The sequence below is a fragment of the Saimiri boliviensis genome, chromosome 7 (genome assembly GCF_048565385.1).
Source record: "Saimiri boliviensis isolate mSaiBol1 chromosome 7, mSaiBol1.pri, whole genome shotgun sequence".
NCBI lineage: Eukaryota > Metazoa > Chordata > Mammalia > Primates > Cebidae > Saimiri > Saimiri boliviensis.
Genome location: NC_133455.1, coordinates 56382049 through 56394410, shown reverse-complemented (window position 1 = coordinate 56394410; position 12362 = coordinate 56382049).

The following is a 12362-nucleotide window of genomic DNA, read 5'->3' as shown; positions in this document are numbered from 1 at the left end:
TTCTCCTGCCTCAGCCTCCCATGTGACTGAAATTACAGGCGCCCACCACCATGCCTGGCTAATTTTTGTATTTTTTTAGTAGAGATGGGGTTTTGCCACGTTGGCCAGGCTGGTCTCGAACTCCTAACCTCAGGTGATCCACCCACCTCGGCCTCCCAAAGTGCTGGGATTACAGGCATGAGCTACTGGGCCTGGCCAGGTTTTACGATATTTTTAAAAGTCTGAAAAACATAGCACTAGTCCCTTTCCTTATAATCTGTAAATAGCAATCCTTTTTAAACAATCCTTTGCAGAAGAGAGACACCAAGATCTACTGAAAAAATGGGGACATGGCGTCAAAGGAATCAGGTTTCAATTCTGGGTCCATACTTGCTGTCTACCTTCATCTGTTTTTAAAAAGTGTATGTACCTGTGTGTAATACTAGCTCAAAGAGTTGTGGGAATTCAATGCTATGCTATTCATGAACTAACGAGCATTGTACCGTGTACACAGCGAATACTCACAAATACCTAATCTGAAACTGAAACAAAGTATTTAAAAAAGCATTAATGCAGAAGTAGGTTATTAAAATACTATTAAAAGGATATGAAGAAAATAATATCACCTGCAAATGTTTATGTCAGGTACTGTTCAAAGTATTTTATACTTATTAATTCAATTAATAAAACAGAATAAAAGTTACAGATAAGTGAAAGAAAAGATGAAAGGAATGAAAATTTGGTCCTATGAGGATACCGGACCAGACAGACATAATGGTTTACATTAGGACAGATGTAATCTCAGCTGATCCATAGGAGATCCCAGATGAAAATAAAGAAGAAATTAGTTGGCTATCAAGCAGTTTAATGCTGGAAAAGAGTTTGTTGGGTACCGTGACTCCATAAGGCCATTGCCTAGGGAGGGAGCTGAAGTATGAGGAAGCCAGGAAAGGGATAAAGAGGCTGATAGGCTAAATTCAACTTGGCACAGTGTGATCTGGAGAGTGCCCTGCCCTAGAAGGAAAGCCATAACCAAATGCCAAGCCAGGGGACCACAATGAGAAGGTTGCCCGGTCAAAAAGCCAAGTCATGAGTCATGGGTCAGGGCGTAAAACCCCGAAACAGCATACTACAGGCAAGAAGGAAAGGTCTGAAAAAGCCAGCTAGACAATGCGTGGATCTCAGCAGATGGTCAGCTGCTCTGCCCCACATCTCTCACAGCGATGCAGTTCACTGTAAAGCTGCCCTATTTGTGAATTGTTAGCTCATACCAAGACTCTTCTAGGAAAATGTATTGGGCTAAATAGGTACGTGATTGGCTGGCGCTGTGGCTCACATGTGTAATCCCAGCACTTTGGGAGGCAGAGGTACATGAATCACCTGAGGAGTTCAAGACCAGACTGGCCAAAATGGAGAAACCCCATCTCTACTAAAAATGCAAAAAATAATTAGCCGGGCAAGACGGCACATGCCTATAATCCCAGCTACTAGGGAGGCAGGAGAATCGTTTGAACCCAGGAGGCAGAGGTTGCTGTGAGCCAAGATCACACCACTGCACTCCAACCTGAATGACAGAGCGAGACTCCGTCTCAAAAAATAACAAGTCGGGAGGCTGAGGCAGGAGAATTGCTTGAACCCAGGAGACAGAGGTTGCAGTGAGCCGAGATCGCACCATTGCACTCCAGCCTGGGTAACAAGAGTGAAACTCTGTCTCAAATAATAATAATAATAATAATAATAATAATAAGTAAAATAATTTATCTAAATGGTAGCTATTTATCCCCTCTTATCTCAAAACAGGGTTTGGATAAGGTGATCACAATGTATTTTAGAATTCTATGAAAAATGTGGAAGAGATGAATGAAAAGAGGGTGGGACAAAGAAAGGGAATAAGAATTTTTAATTGCCATTGATAAAAACTATATTTTTAAGTTTGAATATGAGTGACCCATCTAAAAGTGGGAATAAATAAAAATCATACTGTCAACCTAGTACAGAGGTTCTGAAACAGCAATCCATGCAGATTAGGTACATCAGAATTACCTGAGAAGTCTTTTAAAAAATATATTCCCTTGGCTGAGTGCTGTGGCTCACGCCTGTCATCCCAACACTTTGGGAGGCTGAGGCAGGCAGATCATGAGGTCAGAAGTTTGAGACCAGCCTGACCAACATGATGGAACCCCATCTCTACTAAAAATACAAAAATTAGCTGGGTGTGGTGATGCACACCTGTAACCCCAGCTACTCAAGACGCTGAAGCAGAAGAATCACTTGAACCCAGGAGGCAGAGGTTGCAGTGAGCCAGGATCATATATTACATATATATACATATATAATATATACACACATATATAATATATAATTTAAAAATAGAGATAACCAGTCCCATCTTGCAAAATTGTGATATAATAGGTCTGGGGGAACTAGCTGGGAATATATATATCACAATTACATATATGCACATATATAATATACAATTTATATAAATATAAATATATGATTTATATAAATATGTATATATATACACATACATAATATATAATTTATATATTATAAATTATATATTATATATATAAATTTATATTTATATATAATTTATTTATATATATAAATTATTTATTTATATAAATAATTTATATAAATTATATATTTATATAAATTTATTTCATATAAATTATATATTCTGTATAAATTATATGATTTATATAAATTTATATAAATTTATAAATTATAAATTTATATATATAAATATATGTGTATATATACACATACATAATATATAATTTATATGGAGAAATAGGAACACTTTTACACTGTTGGTGAAAGTGCAAATTAGTTCAACCATTATGGAAGACAGTGTGGCGATTCCATAAGGACCTAGAAATAGAAATTCCATTTGACCCATCAATCCCATTACTGGGTATATATCCAAAGGATTATAAATTGTTCTACTATAAGGACATATGCACACGAATGTTCATTGCAGCACTGTTTACAATAGCAAAGACCTAGAACCAACCCAAATGCCCATCAATAATAGACTGCACAGGGAAAATGTGGCACATATACACCATGGAATATTATGCAGCCATCAAAAATGATGAGTTCATGTCCTTTGCAGGGACATGGATGAACCTGGAAACCATCATTCTCAGCAAACTGACACAAGAGCAGAAAATCAAACACCACACATTCTCACTCATAGGCGGGTGTTGAACAATGAGAACACATGGACACAGGGAGGGGAGTATTACACACTGGGGTCAGTTGGGGGGAAATGGGGGAGGGACAGTGGGGGGTGGTGAGTTGGGGAGAGATAGCATGGGGAGAAATGCCAGATATAGGTGAAGGGTAGGAAGGCAGCAAATCACACTGCCATGTGTGTACCTATGCAACAATCTTGCATGTTCTTCACATGTACCCCAAAACCTAAAATGCAATAAATACATATATATAAATAAATTTATAATTTATATATAAACATATAATTTATATAACTATATAAATATATAATTTATACCAATATATAAATAAATTTATGTTATATACATAAATTATGCATGTGTATATATACACATATTTTTATATAAATTACATATATTTATATAAATATAATATATAAATTATATATTATATATGTGTATATATATTATTGATATATATATATTCCCAGCTATTCTCACTGTTTGGGGCCTTGAACCAAAAATTAGTGAGAGCTTTTCACCCAGCTACCTGCTTAGGGTACTAGGACAATAGTGTTGGTTTGTTCTATTTGATTCAGGAACTTCCCAACAGGAGGAGAAAACTTTTTTTTAACGCAGGACCTGACGTGAAAAATGAAGTAACATACAAGGATATACAACTTTCTATGATAAATGAATTGAATCCATATATCTTAACTTAGAGTTATTGTGAGCAGAAATATGTATGTCAAAATATAAATAATCACAAGTTTAAATGCCCTCCTCTCTAGAACATTGGTAAAGCCCTTAGCCAGGATCACTTAGGAGAGAAACTCTGTCCTTGTCTGAGTCCAAATCTGCATCTTCTTTTATAATTTTCATCCATGAAGGTCTTTTTTGGCTGTTTCCTGTTGTCACTGCGAATATGCTCAGGGTAAGGAACTCTGAGTTCTTTATGTCTATAATTACTCAAAGTCCAATGCCTACTACACAGGATTTCCTCCATTTAAGTCATCAACTGCATTTCTATTATTGTTCCCATCTATACTCCTAACTGCTTTTGTACAAACCTATATAACGAAGGAAACGTCTAAAGATATACTCCTCTTAAATGACCATTTTCGAATGGAACTGTTCTGCTCAAAGCTTCAGATCTTTCCAGTCTCCGGTGAGGCAGAGAAGGAAATTACTTCTAAATTGGGCATTAGCCTTTATCACTATGTTGCATGTATCACAATATACTATAAATTGCTCCCTTATTTTGCATTTATCCCAAGGTACTATAAATTTATGTTTAATTGTTTATCTCTCCCATGAGTTATAACAGGTCTAGGAGGACAGGGAGCATCTGTATTGTCTATTGCCTAATCACCTATACCTAACTATGCCTGGCTCACATAAATGTTTCATACATACTTGTTGAATGAATGGATGGATAATTGTTCCCTGCTTTTCCGCATAATATTTCCTACGAAGGTGCTATCCACCCTTGAGGCCCCAGAGAACAGACATGGTAGCACATTCATTTCTGTATGTCCTCAATACTGAGCCCAAGGCCTGACATACAGTAGCTGTATAGTGAATGTTTGATGAATGACTAAATAACCTAAGGCAGAGTTCACCAAGCCATATGATTCATTGCCTTGCTGTTCAATACCTTCCACAAAAGAATCACCTAAGCTTGTATATAATCTGAACCAAATCAGAGGATTCAGCAGAAATTCTCCGAACATGAATAGTCAGGCCTATGAAACCGCTGAATATCTAAACATTCCCAAGTTCCCAAATTGTACGTAGACTAAATAATTTGCAACCAGGAATTGTCCTTATTAGGGAGATTAGTGCTCCGAATATCCCAATTTGTACACTATGAAGTCCAAGAAACAAATTATCTGTCCATTTGCCAGAGCCATGGTTTCTGTCTGGCATCATCTCAGATGAGTCAGGACCAAAGAGGTCATCAGTATCAGCAATGCAGTGACTGATTTCCTGCACCGTTGAAAGTTGAGAAATAAGATTTGGAAATTGAGGTTTACAGCCCAAATATTCCTTCCATCACCTTACCCCCATTAAATGCATGCACTCAGTTGAAGTCAGATCACTCAGGCAGACTATAAAAAACATGATTTTCTACCGGGCGCGGTGGCTCACACCTATAATCCCAGCACTTTGGGAGGCCGAGGCAGGTGGATCACAGGGTCAGGAGATCAAGACCATTCTGGACAACATGATGAAACCCCATCTCTACTAAAATATAAAAAACTAGCTAGGCATGGTGGTGTGCTACTTGGGAGGCTGAGGCAGGGAAATTGCTTGAATCCAGGAGGTGGTAGGAGGTTGCAGTGAGCCAAGATCACGCCACTGCACTCCAGCCTGGCAACAAAGCAAGACTCTGTCTCCAAAAAAGCATGATTTTCCTGTTTCCACTTTCAAATATAAAATAGCCACCTACAGGAAATAAAACATGATTCAGTTAGGTAAATACTCTATTGTTAGTGAGTCGATAACCATGGACGTCATATACTTACAAAGACAACCTGAAAGAATTTGAGGTGTAGGATAACAAAATAAAAATTAGAGGTAACATCTACTGAACATTTGCTGTTTGCCAAACACTGCACTAATAATATGGAATCTATTAATTTTAGTGTCAACTTGACTGGGTTTGGAATACCCAGGTAGTGAGCAAAACATTATTCCTGGGTGTGTCTGTGAGGGTGTTTCTGAAAGAGATAAGCATTTGAATCAGTAGACTTAGTAATCAGTAGACTTCCATCTGGGCTCTCAACCAGCTGGAGGATGACCACCCACATCTGCTGAATAAAAAGCCTGAGGGAGAGTGAATTACTTCTCTCCTGGAGAAGTAATTGGAGATAGCCGACTTGTCCTGCCCTCAGACATCAGAATTCCAGGTTTTCAGGACTTCAGTCTTGGACTGAGAGTTACACTGTCGACTCCCCTGTTCACAGGCCTTTGGACTCAGACGGAATTACACTACCAGCTTCTCTGGTTCTCCTGTTTGCAGACAACATATCAGGAATTCTCAGCCTCTATAATCACATGATCCAATTCCCTTAATAAATTCCCTCCTATAGCTATATATATCCTATTGGTTCTCTTTCTCTGGAGATCTCCAACTAATACAGAATATATTGTTTAAATCTCCACACTAACCCAAGAGGTAGAGTCTATTATTATCACCATTTTATAAATAAGAAAACTGATATCCATAGAAGTCGAATAATTTTCACAAGATAACACATTATATTTTTAAAAAGGGGGCCAGGATTTAATCCCAGAGAGAGAGAAAGGTAACAATCTAAGCCAATCATTTAATATCTGAGTCAAGAAGCAGAGAAAAATCAGTGAACACCTGTGAAAGTTCTTTTGGGGTTAATGAAGTCTGGCATACAAATAGGATTTCCAGTTCCATGAAGTTCACACAGGAAAGGAGATGGTCCAAAGTGGTAGGTGTGGTTGGGAATACAACCAATTTGAATCAAAAGAAGGAAAGAAAATCGAATCCAGATCCAGAATACTATGTGTCTCTCTCAAGGCCTATTCCCAAAATACTGTGCCATTTTTCTTAAGGGTCACATCTATAAAACAAATCATTGGAGTCTCAGAACACATAACCTTTAAAAAAATCTTATTAGCTCCTGAAAAGAAATAGCTTACTTACTAATCTTAATATATTTTGAGACAATGAGAATCACTAAAGAAAGGCAGATCTTTTACTATGATTCACCTGCTAGTCCAAAGCCTCCAGCTTAATGGAATTCTCATTATTTCCAATAGCACTGCTCTGCTCAGAAAACAAGAAGCCTAATCATAATCTACTCTCTGGGTAGCCCCAGCATGTAAAATGTTTTCAACAGTCCTCAGCCTTCAGGAGGGCAATTCAGTGTGCACATAGATAAAGCCAATAGCATCTGTTATCAAGCTTCCCCAAAGGGTGGTGTTCAGGAAAACTCAAACCATGTTTTTCCTCTGCTCCCACATCAACACCAAAACAATCAACACAGAAGACTTTTGTGACCCCAAAACATGTAAGATTTCTCCCCACTAGCAAACAAGGAATCCATTCTGCAGCAGACACCAGGTGGACCAATTCGATTCTGGCTTTATCTGCCTGCAGACAGTGTCAGATCCCACACAGAGGGCTCAATCATGAAAACTGTCCCCTACTTCAGCCATCAGTCAAAAGCCCAGACAACCAGAACTCTGACTGACCAGCTTTAAATTGGGGTTTCCACAACCCACTTCTTAGGGTTCAATTAATTTCTTGGGGTGGCTCATAGAATTGAGGGAAACATGTTTACTGGTTTACTATAGAGGATATTACAAAATATACAGATGAAGAAATAAAGGGGCTGAGGTATGAAGGCAGAGCTCCCCAAAGTATACCACCCTCCAGGAACCTCCACGTGTTCAGCTATTGGAAGCTCCCCAAATCTTGTCCTCCTGGGCCTTTTATGCAAACTCCACTGGATAGGCATGATTGAGGCATGGACAACCACGTAGATATATTACTGGACCAAAAAGAAATAATCTAAACCCAGTGAGGCCTGTCTGTTCAGATTCTTCTTGGCCTCTCTGTGCAGGCTTCCTTCCTCTAGTGTATGAGTCAGGATCTTCTCTGGAATGGAAGGTCTTATGACCCACAAGCAGATTTGAGTCCTGCCTTGGGCAGGTGGAAGGAGAAGGTCAGAGAGATTCTGTTTCCTGAGACCTAAAGTACCCCAGCATTATAACAAAGAACTGTAAAAGGCTAAGGGAAGCTACAAGCCAGAAACCATGACGTGCATATATATAAACTATATATATGTTTTCATTCATATATATAAACCATATCTATGTTTTCATTCATATATATATATATATATTTGTTATATCTGTTATAAAATATCAATGTGACACAAAGTAATGCACCTGCAATCTTTTCTTTGGTCCTTAAACACTCTGAGGAACTAGTGTAACCCTGATTTTCCTGTGGGAATTGTATACTGGGCACAGATAAAACAATTACTAGTAGCAATGCTTTTAGATGTCCCTCATAACAGCAGACCAATAAGCACTCTTTGTAGAGTTGGGTCACAACTCAGACCCAGCTCCCATGTCTCAACCTCAATCCGCACAGAGCTTCCCATCACAATTCTTTTTTTTTTTTTGAGACGGAGTTTCGCTCTTGTTACGCAGGCTGGAGTGCAATGGCACGATCTTGGCTCACCGCAACCTCCGCCTCCTGGGTTCAGGCAATTCTCCTGCCTCAGCCTCCTGAGTAGCTGGGATTACAGGCATGCGCCACCATGCCCAGCTAATTTTTTGTATTTTTAGTAGAGATGGGGTTTCACCATGTTGACCAGGATGGTCTTGATCTCTTGACCTTGTGATCCGCCCGCCTCGGCCTCCCAAAGTGCTGGGATTACAGGCTTGAGCCACCGCGCCCGGCTTCCCATCACAATTCTAATGGGCAGACTAGTTTCTGTAGTCCGTAGACAAAGGCAGGAGCTAAAGTGGGAACCTGGATCTAGAAGACCACAGACAAGAAGACCAGAGCAAGTACAGAAACTCTGGAGTAAACGAGTCATTTCCAGCATGGCTACCAGGCAATGTGAACTTGACTAAGTCTCAAGGTGCCTAGATATTTGATCAATGATTATTTTGGGTATTTTGGTTACAGTATTTTCAGATGATACTAACTTTTAAATCAGCAGACCGAGTAAAGCAGTTTGCCCTTCCTAATGTGGGTGGGCCTCATCCTATCCTCCTAAGGCCTGAAGAGAACAGAAAGGCAAACTTTCCTCCTCGTAAAAGAGAAGTCTCCTGCCATCAGACTCAAACTGAAATACTGACTCTTCCTGGGTCTCAAGGCTGCTGGTCTTCAGACTAGAACTACCGCATCAGCTCTCCTGGGTGTCTTCCTTGCTGACTGATCCTGCAGATCTTGGGAGTTTCCTACCTCTATAAATGCATGAGCCAATTTCTTATAATCACACAATCAGTTTCCATGTCTCTCTCTCTCTGCCTCTCTGTCTAGATAGGCACACACGCACATGTGCGTACACACACACACACACACACACACACACTCCATATTGGTTCTGTTTCTCTGGATAACCCTAACTAATACACTTCCCTTGCACTTCAGCCCCTCACACCCATGACCCATGACCACACCTTTGGACCTTGTTACCACCTGGATCTGAAATTCAGCACCCCCTATCCTACTTTGACCACGACTTCCTATCCCTTCAGCTCCCTGCGTCCTTTACATCCACCATATCCTCCCTTTGACCTCCCATCCTTGACCAGCTTCTACTTAAATTCCTCCTGCACTCACTTCCTGCCCTACCTGCTTTGGCCTCAGATCCAACACTCAGTGTCTCTTAGTATTCGCAACTCTCTTGCCTATAGTCGGCCACTTTTGCCAGCAAAATCCAAATTCTGGATCAATCTCACTGCCTGTCTACCTTTTCCACATTTAGATCCAGCGTGCTCAGTGCTGTTGGAGAAAATCAGAAAACCACACATGCTGATGCCCCTACAAATTTCAGCTTCACTGACAACACACTCTCTGGTTTCTTCTATTCTATCTCTAGACATTCATTCTCATTCTCTGTTTGGGATTCTTCTTTCACTGGCCCCAGGGTCCATCCTCCAGGCTCTTCTGTCTACACAGTGGATATGGGGAAGGGGGATTAGTTGGAGAACCATCCGCCTCACTCCTCTCCGCAGCTACCACCCCATGGCCACCCACTCTCCATCCTGTACCAGAATCTGCACCTACCTAAGTCCCACAGTTGGCCCTGCAGAAACCCTTGAATAGGAAATGTAGGCCCTCCATATTAAGTGGGCTTCACATCTCTTGAATACTGTATTTTCTATTTTTTACTTATACGTAAAAAAATCCATGTCTAAGTGAACCGGCAGTTCAAACCAACGTTGTTCAAGGGTCAATTGCCTGCCCTTTTTGGATGATCTTATCCACCCTCATGCCTTTAAATCTTCACCCATGTCCTAATTTTTTACTGACCTACATCACCAGTGCTGGTGTCTCTCTCTGAAATCCAGATACAATTACCTCCTAGGCAGCTATAAACACTCAAACTCTACATCGGAGAAAGGAGCTCTTAGCACCTTCACTTAACCACCATTAACAATCTGTTCTTTTAATATTTCCTATCCCAATGAATGACAATACCATCCACCTGGTCGTCCACAATAGAAACCTGGGGCTCATGTCCAATCACTGCATTCTGCAATATTAACACCTCTTTAACATATTCCAATTGGTGCACACTTGATATTGTTTCTTTACTTCAAGCCTTTTTTGTTTCTCATCTGGGCTAATGCCTTAGCCTTATTTGCCCTTCTCAGAACTTTCTTTTTTGCAATGAGCTTTCTGTCATAAGTAAATAACATTCAATACATATTTTTAAGTGTCTACTATGTATCAGGATCAGTGCTGGGATACAGTGAGGAACAAATACAGACACAGTCCCTGCCTTCATGAGACTTACACTCTCTCATGCTCTTTTTCTAACAAATGAATTTGATATTCACTCCTTGCCAACACGTGGTCTGGAGCCAGATGCCTTTGGTTTGAAGCCCAGTTCTTCCATTAGACTAGGCATGCTTGGTCAAGTTGACAAGCCAGTGTTTTAGCTTTCTCATTTGCAAAACAAGACTAATGAGAGTCGATCCTGCTAGGATGTCTGCCAATGAGGACCAGTTCATGCCAGCTGGTAAATATTTTTAACTTGCCCTTGCTTATTCCATAGAGTTGGTGAGCTAATACATGTGATACATAGGATTAAATGAGCTAATACATGTGAATGCATAGAATAGCACTGGCACTGAGAAGTACTCCATTCCATAAATACTCGCTGATTTAAATTCAATAAATAGGAGGTTTCCCATCCCAAAGTATCAGAGCTCTCCATTTCTTGCTACCTGACCATCCGCCTCTGCTCCAGCCACACCAAACTCCTTCGTCTTCTAAAAAGGTCACTTTTTTTCCCCCACCTTCATATTTTTATATACACTGTTCCCTCTACCTGGTCCACCCTAACCTCTTCCCTGTCTGCATGCAAATATAGACATAAACACCTGGAGAATGCCTACTCTTTCTTTAATACTTAGTACATATTTTTAAGACTCCTCAGTTTGGCCAGGTGCAGTGGCTCATGCCTGTAATCCTAACACTTTGGGAGGCCGAGGTGGGCAGATCACTTGAGGTCAGGAATTCAAAACCAGCCTGATCAGCATGGTGAAACCTCATCTCTACTAAAAAAATACAAAAATTTCGCCAGGTGTGGTGGTGAGCACCTGTAATCCCAGTTACTCAGGAGGCTGAGGCAGGAGAATCACTTGAACCCAGGAAGCGGAGGTTGCAGTGAGCTGAGATCATGCCACTGCACTCTAGCCTGGACAACAGAGTAAGACTCCATCTCAAAAAAACAACTCCTCAGTTTGAGTACTACCTCCTTCAGGAAACCATCTCTGACTCTCTTTCTAGGTGCACTGACTGGTCACTTGTTAGCAAACAACAACTGTTATGGCCTTGTCAGCCTCTCTTCCCTTAATGGCCTCACTCCTCTTTCCTTTGAGAAATGGCTCTTTTCACACTATCTACTCTGTGTGTGAGTCTGCAGTGTCTTTAATCACAGTTGCCATCCTCCAGCCACATTACCTAGATCCAATGAATTACAGCACCCCATGGCCCTTGTGATAGTGATTGGTCTAAGAAGTGGCCATGTGACACAAACAGCCAATCGAAGAGACCTTGCCCTGCCTTGGCTTGTTCTAACTAGGGCAAGCAAGGAAGGTGCTTTTTTTGTTTGTTTGTTTGTTTTTGTCTCTGGGATCAGGTAAATAGAAGGATGTGGCACAGGGGTCATTTACAGCCATGTTCTCCACTGCATAATCAAAGAATCTTGATACATTTTTAGAGCACATGGGCCTTATCTCTATTGAAGGCCATTGCCTCTCTGACTGGAGTTTTCTGTTTAACAAGAGATACATTCACTGTTGTTAACAACTAATCTCTTGCATTCAGATATACATAATGCCAAAAATTGGGCACAAACTAATTACATCTCTGGCCACACTTGATATTATATCGATATTAAAAATAGTACAATATTCTTGCCATAATTTGACAACAGAAATAGACTCACTTTAGCTGTTTGAATCTTT